The sequence below is a fragment of the Archocentrus centrarchus genome, unplaced genomic scaffold (genome assembly GCF_007364275.1).
Source record: "Archocentrus centrarchus isolate MPI-CPG fArcCen1 unplaced genomic scaffold, fArcCen1 scaffold_29_ctg1, whole genome shotgun sequence".
NCBI classification, from domain to species: Eukaryota; Metazoa; Chordata; class Actinopteri; order Cichliformes; family Cichlidae; genus Archocentrus; species Archocentrus centrarchus.
In genome coordinates, this window is record NW_022060258.1 from 3,958,552 (window position 1) to 3,976,801 (window position 18,250).

Below are 18,250 nucleotides of genomic sequence, written 5' to 3' on the forward strand. Positions count from 1 at the left end.
ACAAACTGTGATTTTGTAGAGTAATAAAATCTTGACCTGTGAGCTCACAGGTCATTTAAATGTGACCCCTCTCAGGTTAATCCAGCATGTTTTTGGCACAGTTTGAACAGAAAACAGCATCATTTGTACTGAAAGGAGGTCCATGAAAATGCAGGCAGGTGTAAATACAGAGACCCTGCCTTCACTAATTACATGTGATGTGGTGCACTGATAACTGAGAACACCACAAACACCCCCTGACTTGCTGAGGGTGAGATTTGCAGAATGTGCATCTAACGGTGTGGATAAATCCCCCCAGCGTCCTGGCTGTTTTCCATCTGACTCAGGCTGGGACTCGCTGCAGGATTAGCCGGCCAGTTTACACCAGATTTGGCCCTGCACACAGTTGCTAATTGGAGGCTTGGTCAGCACTGATAGGCAGAGGAGATTATCTGATGGTGTGAGTGGTTTACAAATTTATTAGGCTGTTTAATTCAGTCAAATGGAGCTCGATAAAGCAGAGGGGATACGGCAAAACAAAGAGGGTAAGGAGCAGAGTTCAGACCTGTTTACACTGATTACAGTTCTGCAGCCTCTGAAATGTTTCTTCTGTTGAAGGTATCGATGTAAGAGCCGGATTCTGTCAACTTTCCTTAATGAAAAGCGTTCACTGAGAGCGTGAGACAACGGTCTCCTGCGTACTCGCTCAGGCATACTTACTGAAAATGACTGGATTTGTTTGAGGAAAGGATGGTGGTCTGGGTTAACCTCTGCTGCTCCACAGCAGTGAGCCTTCACTATGAAAAATGATGAGTTGCATCATAACCCAGTGCGCTCGGTCACCTGAGGCCACTGACATGTTCCACTGGCCTTTCCAAACGGGATCATATCAGCAGCTTTATCATTCTGAAATATCAGTCATGTTGAGTTAGCACTGCATAAACACTGCCTGCCCTGGTGCTTATTAATACTTAAGTAAAGACCAGTCTGGTTGTTGGTATCCATCCCCAGAAGAAAATTTACCATCGAACCAAAACATGAATGATTTCTTTTCCCTCTCGCTCGTCTGTTTGTTCTCATGTTGCTGAGAATCAAAGTTGTGGCCGCTGGAAACTCTGTGACTCATGTGTCACACTTTTCATGTTGTGTTCTCGGCAGGTAAACCGGAAGCAAGTAGCTCCTCTTCTTCCTCTGCATTCAGGGCCACGTCTCTGCTTCTTCACAACACTAAATTATTCACCTCCATAGCCCCCGGTGTGCCAGATGTGGCAGAGCAATTGCCATTATTCCCCCCATTATTGCTTCGTTCTCTCCATCCTCATGATTCCTTTGTGTTTGTAATGTGTTTCTCTTCGTGCTATGAAGGGGAGCTATTACTGAAACTATATGTTCAAGCATGACATATGATTCAGAACACACAGTTTCACATGGAAGCATGAAAGAGCAGTCAGCACATGGGAGACTGGTAACAGCGTCGTAGAAGAAGAAGAGTGTGGATCCTGAAGCTTCTGCTGTGTGCACGTATGGATGAATTGTCCAAAAGAGTCAGTCCATTATGAGCACATAGAAAACCAGAGGCGGGAGTTTTACTCGACTTCCTTTGACTGGGAGAACCGTGGAGAGCATTTTCTTCCCCCTCCTCTCTGGCTGCAGTTTCCCTGCTGGCACGAGGCTCTGCTGCAGCTTAACGGGTCAATCAGGCTGCGATTCGGTCTGATGGGTCTCTGTCAGGGTTTACATGGACATAATCTGCACCAGGGCGACTCTCTCAGTCTGTGCTGGAACCCACCCAGGACCAGTCTGCAAAGTTTGCAGCAAAAAAGTGTTCAGAGCTAATCACATTGAGTTGGATTCAAACACATCCGTGTGTTTCTGCTTTGACTGAGTGAATCAGCAGCACTTACAAATGAGCTTCCTTAAATGTGATTTCCCAACAGTAACATTTCTGAAATGTTTCTGTCACAGACATCAGAAATCTGTGTGTGTCTCACCTAAATGGATCTCAGTTGGCTCAAAGTGATGATCTCTATGTTGCTCACAGCTGCTTTAGCTCCTAACAGAGCAGCACCTACTAAAACCAAATTATCAACACAGTAATCACTGATTATTGATTGCAGTCACTGCACCATCTCCAGTGTTTTCATGGGAGGTTTTCAGATGAAGTGGTTCTGATTCTGGGCAAAGTTCTTTAAAGCTCAGTCAGTTTCTGGAAGTCATGGCTTAAGTCTCTATCAGCCAACAGAGGCTCCTCGTGGATCAGTTATGGGTCCTCTTTTATTTTACTGTTTACATTTTGCGTATTTAGCAGGGAGAGTACCAAATACATAGATTGTACCAGAAATAGCTAAAAGCTATAACACACAACTCCAGGTGCTTTGTGTTATTTTAGCTAATTACAGGCCAATAACTGATCATCAGTCTAATAGACTCCAATTTGTTCATGTAAGTGGGGAGTCTTCTTCACACACTAAGGTCAGTTATGGAGTTCCACAGGGTTCTGTGTTAGGACCTATTCTATTTACATTATACATGCTTCCCTTAGGTCACATGTGTCAGACGGCCGTGAGATGATTTCATATAGCTATGATTAATGGCCCGCAGGTAAATAGCACTCCCACCACTTATACTACAAATCCCACAATGCCCTGCAACAGCTGCCGTGAAGGCCAAGACTTGCGCACTTCATTGTTGCCAGTGACACATTGATCAGTGATCAGCAGAAAAAAACACCGGTCAGTACTTTTTACAGTAACATTTAAGCCTGCCTCATGGCCAAAAACGGCCAAATGAAACGTGGAAAACAGGGATTTTCCAAACAGGCAAGGCAAAGGACCTGATCGCTGACATCGGAGGTAAACCGTCTGTCTGTTTTCGTCGCCTGCGATGTGCGGGGAAAAGAGCGGATTGGTGGGACAGATACGGGAGAAGGTGCAGAGGGAGACCTGCACAGGTGAGCTGACAGTGCATCACTGCGTCACACAGCAGGAAACGCTGCGCAGCCCGGCAGTTTTGGAGGAAATAGCTTCTGAATTTGGTGACATGCCTTATCACAAGGGTGCGATGAGCTACCTGAGGAAATCTGTCAGTTCATGGAAAGTTAAGAAAAAGTCTCAGCAGGGCTCCGGGATGAAAGGTATCTGTGTGAGTCGGCCTTCCTCTGCAACATAATGAAGCATCTTAAAGTGTTCAACCTGCAGATTCAGGGACCACGTGATTACGCGTGTGATTGCCAAAAAAAAAAATTCAGAGCAGGTCTCCACCGCTGTGTTTGCAGTTGCACTTTTTGCTGATGAGCAAAGTGGTGGGAGCGCTATTTACACTGCAGAGTTTACTCAGTGTTTTCCTGACTATGAAGCGCAGAAATTCACATCATAGCTTTTACCTGAAAAATTTGCAAATTTTCATCACCTTGAAATGTTTTCATTTTTGCTGATGTTATTTTTGAAGAAAATTATAATTTTATATTTTATTTAATGTGTTGAGGAAAAAGTTGCTGTATTCTTGCCATTCAAATTCATAGTGCTGATTGAAACTATTATTTTTAGTCCTGTTTGGCCCGTCTTGTGGCTGAGTTTGACACCCCTGCCTTAGGCAGTATTATTAGAACGCATTGCATACATTTTCATTGTTATGCAGATGATACTCAGCTTTATCTATCAATGAAGCAATCAATTAGTTAAACTGCAGGAATGTCTTAAAGACATAAAGGCCTGGATGTCCTGTCTCTCTCCCCCCTCAGCAGATGACCCCCCCTCCCCGAGCCTGGTTCTGCTGGAGGTTTCTTCCTGTTAAAGAGAGTTTTTCTTCCCACTGTCACCAAGTGCTGCTCATAGGGGGTCGTTTTGTCTGTTGGGTTTTCTCTGTATTATTGTAGGGTCTTTACCCACAATACAAAGCACCTTGAGGCGACTGTTGTTGTGATTTGGTGCTATATAAATAAAATTGAATTGAAGTGAATTGTTAAAGAGGTGATTTCCAGCAGAATGAGGCTCAGGGAGGGGGGATGAGACCATGGATGTGATGGACAGATTACAATATAAGGTAGAAATCAGTTGTTGAAAATCAAATTTGACACATAACCGCACGTTGACAAAGGGGCCACGCCCGTAATAATGCCAACTTTAAGCCTTAAAATAAACAGGTGATTTATAAAAACACTCTCCCCCTGCACAGCTGTTATGAAGGGGGAAATTAGCTCCAGAGACTAAAGCAGCTTCTGTAAACATGTTTATTCCTGCTGGGAAGTTGGGTTTTGGTGCTTCAGAGTTGGTTTAATTTTTCAGCAGCAGATGTTGGAGTTTGGATGTTACATCTCACGTTGGTCTGCATTGCAGAAAAGCTGAGTATAATCCATAAAGAATAACAGCTCTGTAAAAAGAGAGGATGGTGTGGACGTTTGACTGGAATAAGAGAATAAAGGCAGAATGACAGAATGATGTCACCCCCAAAAAAGCCGTGGACTGAGAGAAGTGGAAAACAGCAAACCCTCAACAGACCGGGAAGCACAGCAGAAAAGCAGGAAAGGCTCTGACACACATTTAAATGTAAGTCTGATACTCAGACCAAAGGAAGCAGCAGCCAGAGTGTGAGTGGGTAATCAGTGGGAGGAGTGAAACCATCACAGTCCTGCTCTCAAAGCCTTTCAGACCTGCTCGGTTTGTCTGCTCCACATCTCTCCATCAGCGAGGAGGAGGCCTGCGAGGGATTTCTCTCCCAGAGATCAGGGTCACATTTCATTACTCCTAATGAGGCTTAGCAGCCATCAGGATCTGTGCTCTCTGCTTTGAGACATGAAAGACGAGTTCAGAGACTCTGCAGTCACTACAGATAAGGAGAGACGCCATCGTCTCTCCGGCTGCTGCTGCCGGCTCCGAATCACCTTTTTAATTGTTGAGCGCTTTCCCCAGAGACGCCTTTCCTCCCTCTTAGAAAACAGTTTGATATTTTTGATCCGCAGCCCCTGAAGGGAGAGGACAGACGACGTTTTCTGCAGCGATTACAGCGAAATATTCACTATGAAAAATAAATACATGCTTTTAAAGAAACTTTTCATTTGAAGTAAAAATAGAAAAGCTTCAGTGTCTTTTCAGGAATAACAGAGTGTGTGAGTGTGTGTGTGTGTGTGTGTGTGTGGTCACATCGCTCAGCTGTTTCCTGTCTGTTTGAAGAGTGTGTGTTTCCTTCGCCGCCTGTAAGCAGAAACTCGATGAAGACTAAGCTGACCAGGCGCCGTGACATCACAGCGTGACATCACAGCATGACATCACAGCGTGACATCACAGCGTGACATCACAGCATGACATCACAGCGTGTCCTGCTTATGTCAGCTTTGGCTTCATGATATCAGCCTGATAACAAAGACTGTCCTGTCTGCTGGGACGCTGTGATCTGACTGCGTGCAGCGTCGGCTGTTGTCCACCATAAAACCCTCGGCGCTGGGATGGCGGTGACGCGTTCTGGGTTGAACATGTTTTTTTTTTTTCTTCGAGTTGCGACACCTACAGCACGCCTCAAGTATGAGGACAACTGATTCTGCAGGGTTGGGGGAAGTGGCGTGATGCCACAGTTCCCATGAGCAGTGACTGACCGCAGCAGCATTGGCAGTTTGGTGCGGTTCACGATATGATCCAGTTTTAGTCTTTTTTTTGTAGTCGCAGTGCAGGCTTATGGTGGGAATGTGGCGTTCAGCCTCGCTAACAGCACTGAATGGCCCTGCTGATGTTTGCACATGTGACAGTTGTAACTTTGGTAGATAATGTTGCCTCCATGGCATGTGGTACTCTGATGTCTGATATGACGTCAACAAGTTAACGCTTTAAGAAAATATGACTTTATTAAGGCTTAAAGAAAATATAAAATTAATGCAGATATAAAGTTGTTCCTAAGAATCTGTTTCTTCATTTTTGCTCAAGACAAAAACTGAAGATGGTCTCTGAAGCAGTTTGGGACATGCTGATGTCTTATCTGTGTGCAGCATAAGTTACCATGATGATGAAGTGAACCACCTTCATAACCGTGAAAACACAAAGTTAAACCTGAAGATACCCGACCAAGCCTCTGATCCTGCTTCACAGCATCACCGCAACATTCAAAGCACCTCCCTGTACCGTGGAGCTCCTGCTGGAGGATGAACACCGGCCCTCCAGGGCTCCCCCTGTGTGACCCCCAACTGTAGCAAGGTTACATACTGTAACCCAACAAGAATCCCTCCTTCATTAAAAGAATCACAGATTGAGGATAGATTGGGGGGATGAATGAAGGAGCAGATTTGCTGTGAAGTGCAATGTCTCAGCTTTCAGAAACCACTGGAATTTTTTTCTGATGGGACAAATTACGGTAATTACAGTAATACAAAGTGCGTTTGCGTCGTGTCTTCATGATACGCTCAGTGTTAAAGGGTTAAAATTTATCAATTGGAGATGGAAATGTTTATAGAAATATGACTTTCCTTGTGAGGAAGAAGCTCTGTAGCACGTCGGCTGTATTAGCTGCAGTCATCGCCGACATGCCTGCAGCATCAGACAGCTGGAACCTTGCTCCCTCCCTCCCTGCTCCCTCCCTGCTCCCTCCCTCCCTCTGAAAAGTAACTGAAATTAAAATGAATGTTGGGGAGTTTCTCTGTGAAGTGCAGCAGTACCTCCTGTTTAAATCCTCAGATATGACTGCAGGTGACCAAACTGCTTTTGTGCCTCACAAACACAGCTGTGAGGAAGGCCGCCTCCTCCTCCTCCTCCTCCTCCTCCTCCCATTCAGTCGACACGTGTCGGTATCCTGAATGCACAAAGTATCGCTCAGCATGCAGAATCAATTTGGCCCTCTGAGGAGACCAGGCTAATACACGAGCCGTTTACTGGCTGGAAGAAGAAATTACAAGTGATAAATTGAATTAATCTCAATTGAGGCTGGGAATGGGATGAAACGGGGTCTGTGGCCTGGAGAGGATTAACAGCAGATGTCAGGAGAGAGGAGGGGAGAGAGGAGGAGACGAACAAGGGGAGAAATATTGTCTGTGTCCTGTGGTGTCCTTCCTTTTAATGATTTTAAAGGAGGTAATGTTTCCCTTTCTGGAGACGTGGAAACAACGTCAGGGGAACAACACAGGCTTCTAAACTGCCATAAAACTTTTCAGTTAAAATGACAGAAAAACTTCTTCAGCCACATTTCTTCAGCCTAACATGAAGACAGGAGGTAAGCAGGACAGCTAGCAGGAGGGATGCTGATGAGGGTCTCAGAAGATTTTGTCGAGGCGGATTTATGAGATACTCCCAGACCTCTCTCTTTCACTGAGGTGTTCCTAATCCAGCTGAGAGATCCTGAGTGTGTCCTGGGGTGTACTCCCAGTTGGACACGAAACACCTCACAGGAGGTCAGATGCTCAACAACCTTAACTGGCTCCTTTCAGTGTGGAGGAGGGTAGAAATGCAAAACAGTAAATTGACAGCTTCACTTTCATACTTGGCTCTTTCTTCGCTACAACAGGTCGGTTCAAGCATCACTGCAGACGCTGCACCCACTCCACTGTCACGTGTGAACAAGAACTCCTCTACTTGAGGCAGAAACTCATTTCTAACCCAGAGTGGGAACCACTTTTTTCCAGCTGAGAACCATTTCCTCAGACTTGGAGATGCTGCTCTTCATCCCAGCTGCTTAACACTTGGCTGCAAACCGCTCCAGTGTGGGAGATCTTCTCTAAGTCCATAGAACAAACATCACATCCACAGTGAGCTCATGCCATACATTTAAAATGAATATTGAATTATTTATCCTGAAGCTGACGAGAGACATCTGATCAGCAAGCGCTTTATTAGGAACACCTGTGCACCTGCTACATGGAAATGCATAAATTGTTCAGATTAAAACCATCCATCTATCTAGTCATGGTCAAAAAGCTCCAGACTTCACATTTAAAATTTAGCTTATTCTATTTTTTCAGGCTGGTGAAATCCTCAATTTTTTATTTTGTGGTTCAAGAAAAGAATCAAACATTCAGACGCAGCTTGTCTGAGAGCTATTACCTTATGTATGGCCATAGTTTTCCTCCACCCTCACCTTTAAATGGGGCGGGACTCATCATCCTGGTAAAACCCACTTTTATAACATGTCTGTAAATGCTGTGAAAGGGACTATTTTAAATGAAGATGGAGTCATTTGATTGGTTAAGGCGTGAAAGCTTTCATGGTGTCAGTCTCCTGGCCTGACATCATGTGTGCTTGTCTCTGATTTTGGACCTTGCTGCTCTTTTAAACAGAAATACTGGTTAAACTGATCATTTCAGACCTGTTATTGTTCAGTTAGGACCCCGGGGGGGGTATTTATTATTTTTTTTTTGGTTTGTTTGTTTGTTAACAATATTGCAGCAAAGCTATCAGTCTGATTCATACTGACTTTGCAGGAACAATGGCCAGTGACTATTAGGTCACTTGGTTAAATTTTTGCCATGATTGGGTCAAGGTCAAAGGTCAAGTCAGTCAGCAGGATTCTAGCCAGTTCAGTAAATCCATAGACATATGCGCTGACGTATCTCAGCAACAGGCCCACCCGCTAAATGCAGCATCTGCAAGTACACAAAAAAGACCCACTTCTGCTATTAAGGTCACGTGACTTACAGTACAGACCAACAGCTAGGTACTCTCGGGGGTCCGGGCGATGCCAAAGCATACGAACAGATGCAGTACGAAGGCTGTATGTACACAAAACATGGCGACAGCGGAGGATTTCAGGTTTCCAAAACTCTCCAAAGGTCATTGATGTCACCCGAAAAGTTGCTAAATTTGTCGCTAGTCGCTTTTTGGAAATAAAAGTCGCCAGCGGGGCCTGAAAAGCCACTAAATCTAGTGACAAAGTCACTAAGTAGGCAACACTGCCATGCTGTCACTTCCTGCATGATTTATGAGTGAAGCGGAGAGAGGCGGGGCAGTGTGAAGCTGTGCAGAGACAAACTGGGAGAAGAGAAAGGTGAACTGGTGGAACTACAAGTATGATTGTAATGCGACATAGACTATATCGATATAAACATATTGTCTCATCTTATATCGCGTATGAAAATATATCGATATTTTTTAAAAACTCGATATATCGCCCAGCCCTAGTTTGGAGAGTGACACGTCCGGCGGGGGCGGGGCTTGCTGTGCCCGGCCCCACTTGTTTTTACTTGTTAAAAAGGTTTATTCAAAGTCATTGGAGGACTGTTCAAAGGTTTAATGGCTTTGTGGGAAGTGTGTCATGTGTGAGGATGTTTGTTGTGGAAGCAGCATCACATTCAGCAGTTCATTAACAGGCTCGAGTCCTGATTGATTCCAGAAGCAGGAGGACTCTGTTGGTGTGAAGGTCGGCCTCTGTAATCTTTCTGTCTGAAAGTCGCATCAGGATGAATCGTGGCCTCAGCTCAGTGCTGTGGATGTTAATAGGAGAGGTTTTTATGGCTTCTGTTTGTTTGCCTTTTCCATAATGAAGCTGGTAATCCTGTACCATGCATGCGGATAATTTAATCCATGCGTATGAATTCCAGAGCACGGCAGCTGTGATTAGAAAATACTTCCCTCCGGATTCACGGCCAGCTTCTGTGCAGTTTTTCTGATTCCACTTCAAGAGGCTGTCATCTCATCACATTGTGTTTTAAACTGATGATGCCGCTGTTTCTGCATCTGATGTCATGGAAAAACATGCATGCAAAAGAAGAATTTTCTCTGGGATCTCAGTAATTGATTACTTTCTGCGTGCTCAGTCGTGAGTGTGTCTGAACTTTCTTTGTCCAGAGTCTTGCCTCTCATCATTTCTTCTTTATTAAGCTAAACAAAGAATAGTTTGCAACAACAGAACCTGCAGAAACCTTCACAGTATGTCTGTTTCTTAACAATCTTCAAGATAAAGGATACAGCTAGAGTCTCCGAGTTTATCACTTCCTGCTAATATGAAGCCTGTTAAACTCTGGGGAGTGAAACAGCCGGCAGCGACACAGCAGCAGCAAGTCAGCAGGAGAGAAGGAAATCCTGCAGCTGAAGTAGACCACCATGCTGGGGAGGCATGTTTGGTGCCTGATGTGAGCAGATTGAAACAACCTCTGCTTTTCCACGAGCTCCAAACAAACAGAACAACACACAAAAATGTGACATCACAAATGGAAAAAACATGCATTGTCTCTGTTTTTTCTGCTCTTGGATTGGGATGATGTCATAGAGAGGCCATCTCAGTCACAACAAGCCCCACCCACCTCCTGCTGGGTCCTGGGTCCATCCTTCTTAGTCATGTTTTAAGGTCTTCTGATCATCATAAAATATTGATTCTATCAGTGATTAAACCCCCTGTTGATCCGTGTAATTTGCAGAACCCATTAGATGGTGAGTTTGGCTGTACTGGAGCACAGTGCAGGATGACCTCTTTGGTATACAGCTGCAGGTATTGGCTGTGGATCACATCCAATGTCTGGAGCTGAAAAGCAGGCAAAGAAGAGGAGGAGATTGACACGCTATGAAAGCCGGGTCTCGGTGGTGCAGTCAGAGTCTCGTGGTGCTGGAGTGTTTGCTCTCTTTCTCTGTTTGCGTTCAGTGAACCGCAGAGGAAAGCAGCCCGAGGGAACCGTGATGAGCGGTGAGGCTCCTCACAACTCCTAAAATGAAGAGTGGTCTCTGGCCACAGCGATTATTCCCTCTCTCCCCTCAGATGTACATTTGACCAGCAGGAAACTGTTTGTCGGACACACTGAGGTGGGGGTTGTTTGTTCTCCCCGGTGTCTGTCTCAAATGCAGCTGAAAGAAAGATAATTATTCAAATTTCCCAGTTTTTTCCATCTGTAGCTTTTCTTTGAAGAAGGGTTAGAAGTGTGTTTATTCAACACCTGAATGAAAGAACAAAGGCACTCAGTGTCTCACCTGTGGAGGGAAAACGCTGCGCTCCCTCTCAGCTAATGTACACACTGCTTTTATTCTGTGCTTTATAATAATCCTGAGTTGCAGAAGGTCATCCCAGACTGCAACATTTTAGTCTGAAGTGATGCTGGAATGAAAAATGCTGCAGTGAAGTGTACTTCGCATGTTGCCCCTGGGATTACGATAAAGGCTTAAGTGAGCTGAAGGTACTTTCCTCGCAGCTTTAAATCACTTTTAATCCTCGCTGCTGTTCATGTTATCACTTTAAAGAATAACAAAAAGCTGCAGAAACTTTGAAACTCTGCATCCAACCCAAGCTTTTTCATGCAGTGCTGTAGATAAAATAATTTTAAAACAGCCCACCTGATGCAGCTTCATGGCATCCTTAATGAGGACATTCACATGTTTGGGCTTTTACAGACTTTACTCCTGACTGATGGAGGAAGTTTCTCCTTCTGACTCACACTCACTCACACACAAACACGCACATACACATCATATAGCAATAATCAATAATATCGCTAGCATCACTTCAGACAATTGATAAGAGCCAGCTGAGCTGCCTCTGTGTTCACCCAGATAAGCTGGGGGAGGTGAATGTGGAGAGGGAGGTCTGCGTGTCTCTGCTTGGGCTGCTGCCCTGTGAGCTGGCCCCAGATAAGCTTCTGATCAGCACCATGGACAGCACCTGTAGTTTGTTCCCTGACCAAACTGTTGCATTGTGGACTGGTTCACAGGTATTTAACACAAATGACAGAGAGCAAGGTCAGGAAGTACTGCCATCAGTACTTCTCAAAAGAAGGATTTTAAATCAGTGGAGTATAAATAAGTGAGTATTTGGAGCTAAAATTCAGTTCATAAGGAAAATGTAAACTGCATAAATAAAGTTAAACTTTGGTTCACAAGAACTCTTAAAATCTGTACAGTTTTAAATAAACAGCGCCTGTATGCAGGGCATTAATGCTGAGTGGGCCCCTTCTGCCCTCTGGGCCCCCAGGGTGCTGCCCTGCTTGTGACATGCCCTCAAACAAAGGTGGTGATGTCACAGTCAGTGAGATGAGCTTTCAGACTGTGTATCAAAGGTGAAAGTTGTGCCCACTGGTTTGTAGACTGCTGTTCAGAAAAGCCTCTGATTTGTTGATGGTGAAAAGAGGGTGGCGCTAAGTAGTGCAGCGATGGATAGTTAGCGCGGTTAGCAATATGCGATATTGTAATATTAAATCACATGCTAATTTCAGTATGCAGGCTGAAAATAAAACTGATTTTACAGGAACACTGAGCAGGACACTCTTTGGAGTCTTTCTTTCCACTGTTACACGCAACACAGAACATCTGTACAGAAGGGACAGAGCAGGCTGTACTTCCTGAGGAGGCTGCGTTCTTTTCACATCTGCAGATGTTTTATCAGACTGTTATAGCGAGTGTCCTGTTTTACACCGTGGTGTGCTGGGGGGACAGCACAACCAGGAAGGACACATCCAGGCTAGACAAAATGATCAGGCTCTGTAGTCGGCATGAAGCTGGACTCTCTGGTGACGGTGGCAAAGAAGACTATGGACAAACTACTGGACATTATAATGTTTTTGTTATTATAATTATAATGTTCATTATAATGATGCCAGTCACCCTCTGCACACGGTCATCAGCAAGAGGAGCCAGACTGCTCCTATCCCAAGTGTAGGACCAACAGACTGAAAAACTCCTTTGTCCCTCACGCCATCAGACTGTACAACTCCTCTCTGGGGGAGGAGTTGTATCTTTGCTTATTATTTATCTATTTATTCTTTTGCTTGTATACGCTTGTATATTTCTGACTGTATATTTCTGACTGTATATTCTTGTATATTTCCAACTGACAATATTTCAAACTATATCTCTGCTTCTGTGACTATAATGTAAAAAGTGCTGCTGGAACTTTAATTTCATTGATGGAACCCTCCCAAAGGGATTAATAAAGTTTAATCTAATCTGTTACAGATCAGCAGCATCCTCTGTGATGATACCTTGCACATCATCATAGACAGTAATAATACAGTAACAAGAAGGGGAGAGGCTGAAACCTCATGATTATTTATAATGAATAACAACATTAATATTTGAACACCAAAATATGAAATCTGATTAAAAAATAAAAAAACACACATGAATGATTTGCAGAACTCATAAACACAGTGAAATATCCCATAAGAGACATGCCTTCAGGCAGCTGACCTTCTAAGACATCACCTGTGTCGCCATCCACCTGTCAGTCAAAGACGCCACACCCCTAATAGTGCAAACTTTATTTAAACAGATAGGTTATATTGGGACTGACTCACTGTGGCGCCTCTGCTGGACTGCAGAGGAACTGCAGGTTCATGTGATTCTTGGTTCTTTGCTCATAGACTCAGTCCTAACCCTGTCTTGGCGTAATGTGTAAATCATATTCCCACATTATGGAAATGCTGGTTTCATGAAACGTGTTTGGAAACTTTCTGTAAAACTGATTTTAAAAAATGGTAATGAAAGCTTTACCTCGTTCCAAGAGGCAATAATAAATAAATAATACTGTCTGAATTTTCTGAGCAGTGCAGTCTGATGAGGCTGGAGCAGTTTTACATGATACGCTGAATCATAATCAGCTCATCTGGATAATTTTTTAATGCTCGCAGTCTTGCAGTTTTCCGGTTGAATAATTAATTGAGGCAGGAAGGATTTCAGTCACCAAACCTGCTTCTTAATGAGCGAACTGATCACGCTCACAGTTCATCCACATGTGACGTATGGCTGGTTGTGCTGTGTATGTTTGTAACATGAAGTATGAATGACGCAGCCATCGGGGTGATCCTGGTCCAGGCGGTGCCGGGTCTCTGATTAGTTTCCCGTTCTCTGGATTTCTCATTTGGTTTCTGTCACTCGAGCCTGCTGCTAATCTGCTAACTGTGAACATTCAGCTGCACTCGGCCTCGCCGGGACCCGGGGGACTTATTTCCTTTTCCGTTCAATTAATCAATTTAATCATGATCCGCAGTCACTGAGTTAATGACTGTGGCACACAATAATGGGAAGGAAACCAGACGGTGTTTGTGTGTGAGACTGCCTGGTGCTGAAGTCTCCGTTGACTCAGCCGAGAGATCCTTGAGTTTCAACCACTTTTATAATTAACAGAGACAGTTAGTCACGAGCGACGGGAGCCGATACAGCGGATGACTGTACTACAGAGTCTGAAGGTGGAGAGTCACACTCATCTGCATGTTCACACAGAAAACCTGAATTCATTTCAGGCAGGAGGATGGAAAGAAGGCGGACATGAAATCTTTCAGTGGTTCTTCCTGACGACAGCCGACAGCAAACACACCCCCAGGAAGCTCAGTTTCATTCAGTGTCACAGTGATCCTGATATTTGATAGATAGATAGGATTCATAAAGATACTTTATTAATCCTGAAGGAAATTTAGGCATTCAGCTCACCAACCAGTCAGTAAACAGTTGTGAAACTGTGAAAGTTGCAACGCAAAATGAATGGAGAAAGTTCACCTTTGAAGGAAAAGCTGCATCTTTTGAAACGTGTTGCAGTCAGAACTTCTTTCCATGCAAACTACAGGCGACTGCAGCGATATGCTCGTGACCAAAGCAATCTCAGCACCCTCCTTGCCACTGATTTCACCCACTGACAGCCAGCAACCTCTTTCAGCTACTCGCCAACCAGTCGGGGAGTACATGTTTCTCACTGGCACTGACCGGTCTCATTACTGAGGCCTAATGCACTTTTAAACACTGTTCTAACTATTTGGACCAACTCTCGCAGGCAGCAGAGCAACAAATAGTACTGCTATTTTTTGTTGTTGTCACCTGGGATATTTTCCCTCAGTGACACTTTAGTCCTGTTATCCTTTTTGGTCCTCTTTCCGCAGAGACATTTTCTCAGAGATTGCACTACAATGTACAGATTTCATCTGAGGATTTTCAGTCCGGTGTTCCTCAGTGTCATTTTAGTCCAGTTAATGTTTATTAAGTTTTTCTATGTTTCTAGCTGTTTCCATCTGTGTGTGCAGTTCCCATGGTTATGGGTGTTATTCTGGTTTGTGGCGTGGTGAAGGTTCAGTGTGTCCCTCTGCTCTGCTGTGATACGACAGATGGATTCTCCTCGCTTTATCCCGTATATCCATTTAAAGAGACTGCACCAGAACATGAAGGAGACGCGAAGCAGGAGTTCAGTGAGCTTCCAGACGGCTCTGGAGTCGGTTTGATGCTGAATATCGAGGCGGAGTAAATTAGCCTCGAGAGGCATTTCATGACTGCTCGTTACTAATATTAGGGAGGACATGAACCCCTCGTCTCCCGCTGTGCTTATATGCCTCATCAGGAATGAAGATAAAAAGAAGGCAGGAAAAGAGAGATGTGTGAGAACAAACAGGACAGAGGAAAGGCAGGAGCAGACAAATTCTCCAGCATGTGTGGGCAGATGAAGGAAAACAGGCAGAAGTCGTGTCTGTGAAGCAGTTTTCCTGCAGTTGCTGTTGGGTGATGAACCGAGAGCGTCGAACGCACAGTCAGAAGGCGGGGTGGTGGGGGTGCGGGGCAATAAAGACTCAAGGCCAAAAAAAAAAAAAAACAGGTATCCATGACAACGATGCAGAGATCCCATCACTGCGTCCCTCAGAGGTTTTTACAGCGAGACTGGGAGCTGGAGCCCCCTACAGACCGCACAGTGAACCGCAGCTGTGAGAAAGATGGTGGAGGAGGAACTAATGAGCGCCTGGATTAACTGCTCCCAGAAAACCCCCGCCCCCTCCTTTCAGACACAACCCCCATCTGATTAGATTAAAGCCCAGGGAGCCGCCCGGGCACATTTCTGTTATTGTTGATTTATTATTGGCTCTTACAGGCAAACAAACGCTGCTCCCCGGGTGATGCTGTGAGAAACAGTGAATACATGAAAAGAGACAAACAGGGAGAGGCTGAGCACTGAAAGAGATGCATTATCTGCAGAGCCCGGACAGCTCGGTCTCTCTGCCTCCTCACAGGTGCTGTTTGTTTTGGACACTTTACAGCATTTTCATTCAGAGCCACGCTGACACCGGCCCATTTCAAGGGCTCACCTGACCCGCAGCCTACAATGGCATCGAGGTAGGCAGACGGTTTATCGACGGAGGAGTCTGACGGCAGAGCAGAGGCAGGCGGAGGAGCAAAGGTCTGCCCGAGACTGATAAGACTAACAGGGAGGGAGGCAGAGAGAGGCGGACAGGAATAGAAAGAGAGACGATGAGAGATGAGGAGGAGGTTGTGTTCAGAGAACTCTCGCCTCCACTTCTGCTTCTTCTGGCTTTTTGTTTTTCATTTTACACTTTGTGAACATTTGCTTACTGCCTCCTCGCTCTGCTTTTGTCTCCTTGCAAATCTGATCTTTAGTAGTTTCATTTAAAGCTGCTGTAGCAGAGATCTGCAGACTCCTGTCAAAAATGACAAACCAGATTTGTTCATGTGCAGCAAAGTGTAATGAAGTCATCTATCAGCTGCAGGAAATATCAGTCAATATTACGCGCTTCATTATTTAACTTTAAGTGTGGAGTGTGTAAAGCTCACCCAAAGATTATAGGGCAGATGTGATTATAGGGCCCCAGGGTCTCCTACAGAGGACAGTTTCATGGTATGTGGTAGTACAGAGGTGTGGACACGTTTATTGTTGCAGGCGCAGTTGTAGGCATTTCTTCTATAAAAAGTGCAAAATCTGGAATAGAGGGTATTTGAATGAATCATACAATGTAGGCATTTTAGTGCTAATTCTTCTTACTGAACACCAAAAAAAAAGGCATGTAGTGAATCATTTGTGTCTTCTGTGGATGTCATAGTTGCTGCTGGGGCTGTTAAGTTATTCCGAATCCCGGGGAAGACGGTTTTAGAACAACTGCAGAAACTCCAGGACTCTCAGCTGTGAACGCTGTACCAAAGCTTCAGGTTCCTTCCTCCAGGACTGGTGTTTTAGCAGAGCTGATCTTAGAGGCAGGGTTAGAGGGTGTACCCTGCCTCTCACCCTATGTCAGCTGGGATAGGCTCCAGCCCCCCCGCGACCCTAAACAGGATAAGCGGAAGTGAATGGATGGATGGGATGGATGGATGATCTTGGAGCCTCAGTGGCAGTGGAAGAGGCATGCAGGTGATGCATGCGTTAGATTTAGTAAAGTCACTTTGTACAGTGAGTGGAGCAGTTTGCAGTTTCTCAGGTTTTCTTTACTTTCAGCACATAATGAGAACTACACAGTTCTTCAACATCACACATCAGTTTCCATGTAGGTTGTTCTGCCTCTTTAACCCTGTGAGGTCAGAGTCATCATCATCACACTGTCCTATCAGAATATGTGCACTCACATTAAAATCAGAGTTTTCATTGGACACTTTTCAGCTGGACAGACGGCCTCACGTGTGCCTCTAGAATACTTTGGTATACGGAGGAGTTCACGCTCCACTCAGTGACCGCAGGGAACCCAAATCCTCATCCCTCCACCACCGTGCTGACAGCTGGTCTGACATGTTTGTGCTGATGTGCTGAGTTTGATTTCCTCCAAATATGCTGCTGTGGACAAACATCTGCACTGTGGTCCAAAGGACATTGTTCCAGAAGTCTTTGTTCAGATGCAGCTTTGCAAACCTAAGCTGTGCTTCATGTTCTTTTTAGAGAAGAGAAGGTTTCTCCTGCAGCCATACTTGTTCAGTCTGTTTCCAATTGTGCTGTCATGAACTTTGACCTTTAACATACTGACTGAGGTCTGTAGAATCTGAGGTGGAGCTCTTGAGTTCTTTGCAGTTTCTCTGAGCGTTGCACGGTCTGAGCTTGGGGTGAATTTGCTGGGACATCCCCTCCTGGGAAGATTATTGTGTTAACACACGTGTGAACACCTGAATGCTCCAGAGCAGCAAACTGCTGAGACCTCTGCTTTTATAGAGGTGCTCACACTGGCTGAGGATCAGTTATTCAAGTACAGTTGAACGGCAGCATAAACGGCGGGGGGTTTGAGTTGTCACAGATGATGACAGACCCCACAGGGTTCGTGCTGCGTCCCTGTCTATTGCTCAGCTGCTTAAGTGATCATTTCTGATTTTGCAGAAACAGCAGAACGACTGACGTCCTGTTTGTTGCTCACAGTGTCAGATCCTTTATTTTGACTTTAATACCTGCAGGAGAAGTGCTTCATATCGCCTGCCTCTCTCATTCTGCTCTGAACCGACTTATTCTGTATCATATTTGTCAGATGACACGTAGCTGAGTCTGTGTTGAATATGTATAAACTCGCACCCCTCACAGGTCTTCTTTGTGACCCACATGCTCATAGAGGATCATAAATAACAATTTTTTTCCTGATTTAATTGCAGCAAAAAGACACTGCACCCCAAGAATGGATGGATTCTTTCACATTTAGTGTCACCAT

General features: G+C 44.8%; 1 protein-coding gene across 1 annotated transcript in view; it reads left to right on the forward strand.

Annotated features, from left to right (window-relative positions):
• Positions 1–18,250, forward strand: part of grm7 (glutamate metabotropic receptor 7) — a 232,942-nt gene that overhangs the window by 173,945 nt on the left and 40,747 nt on the right. The window lies entirely within an intron of this gene.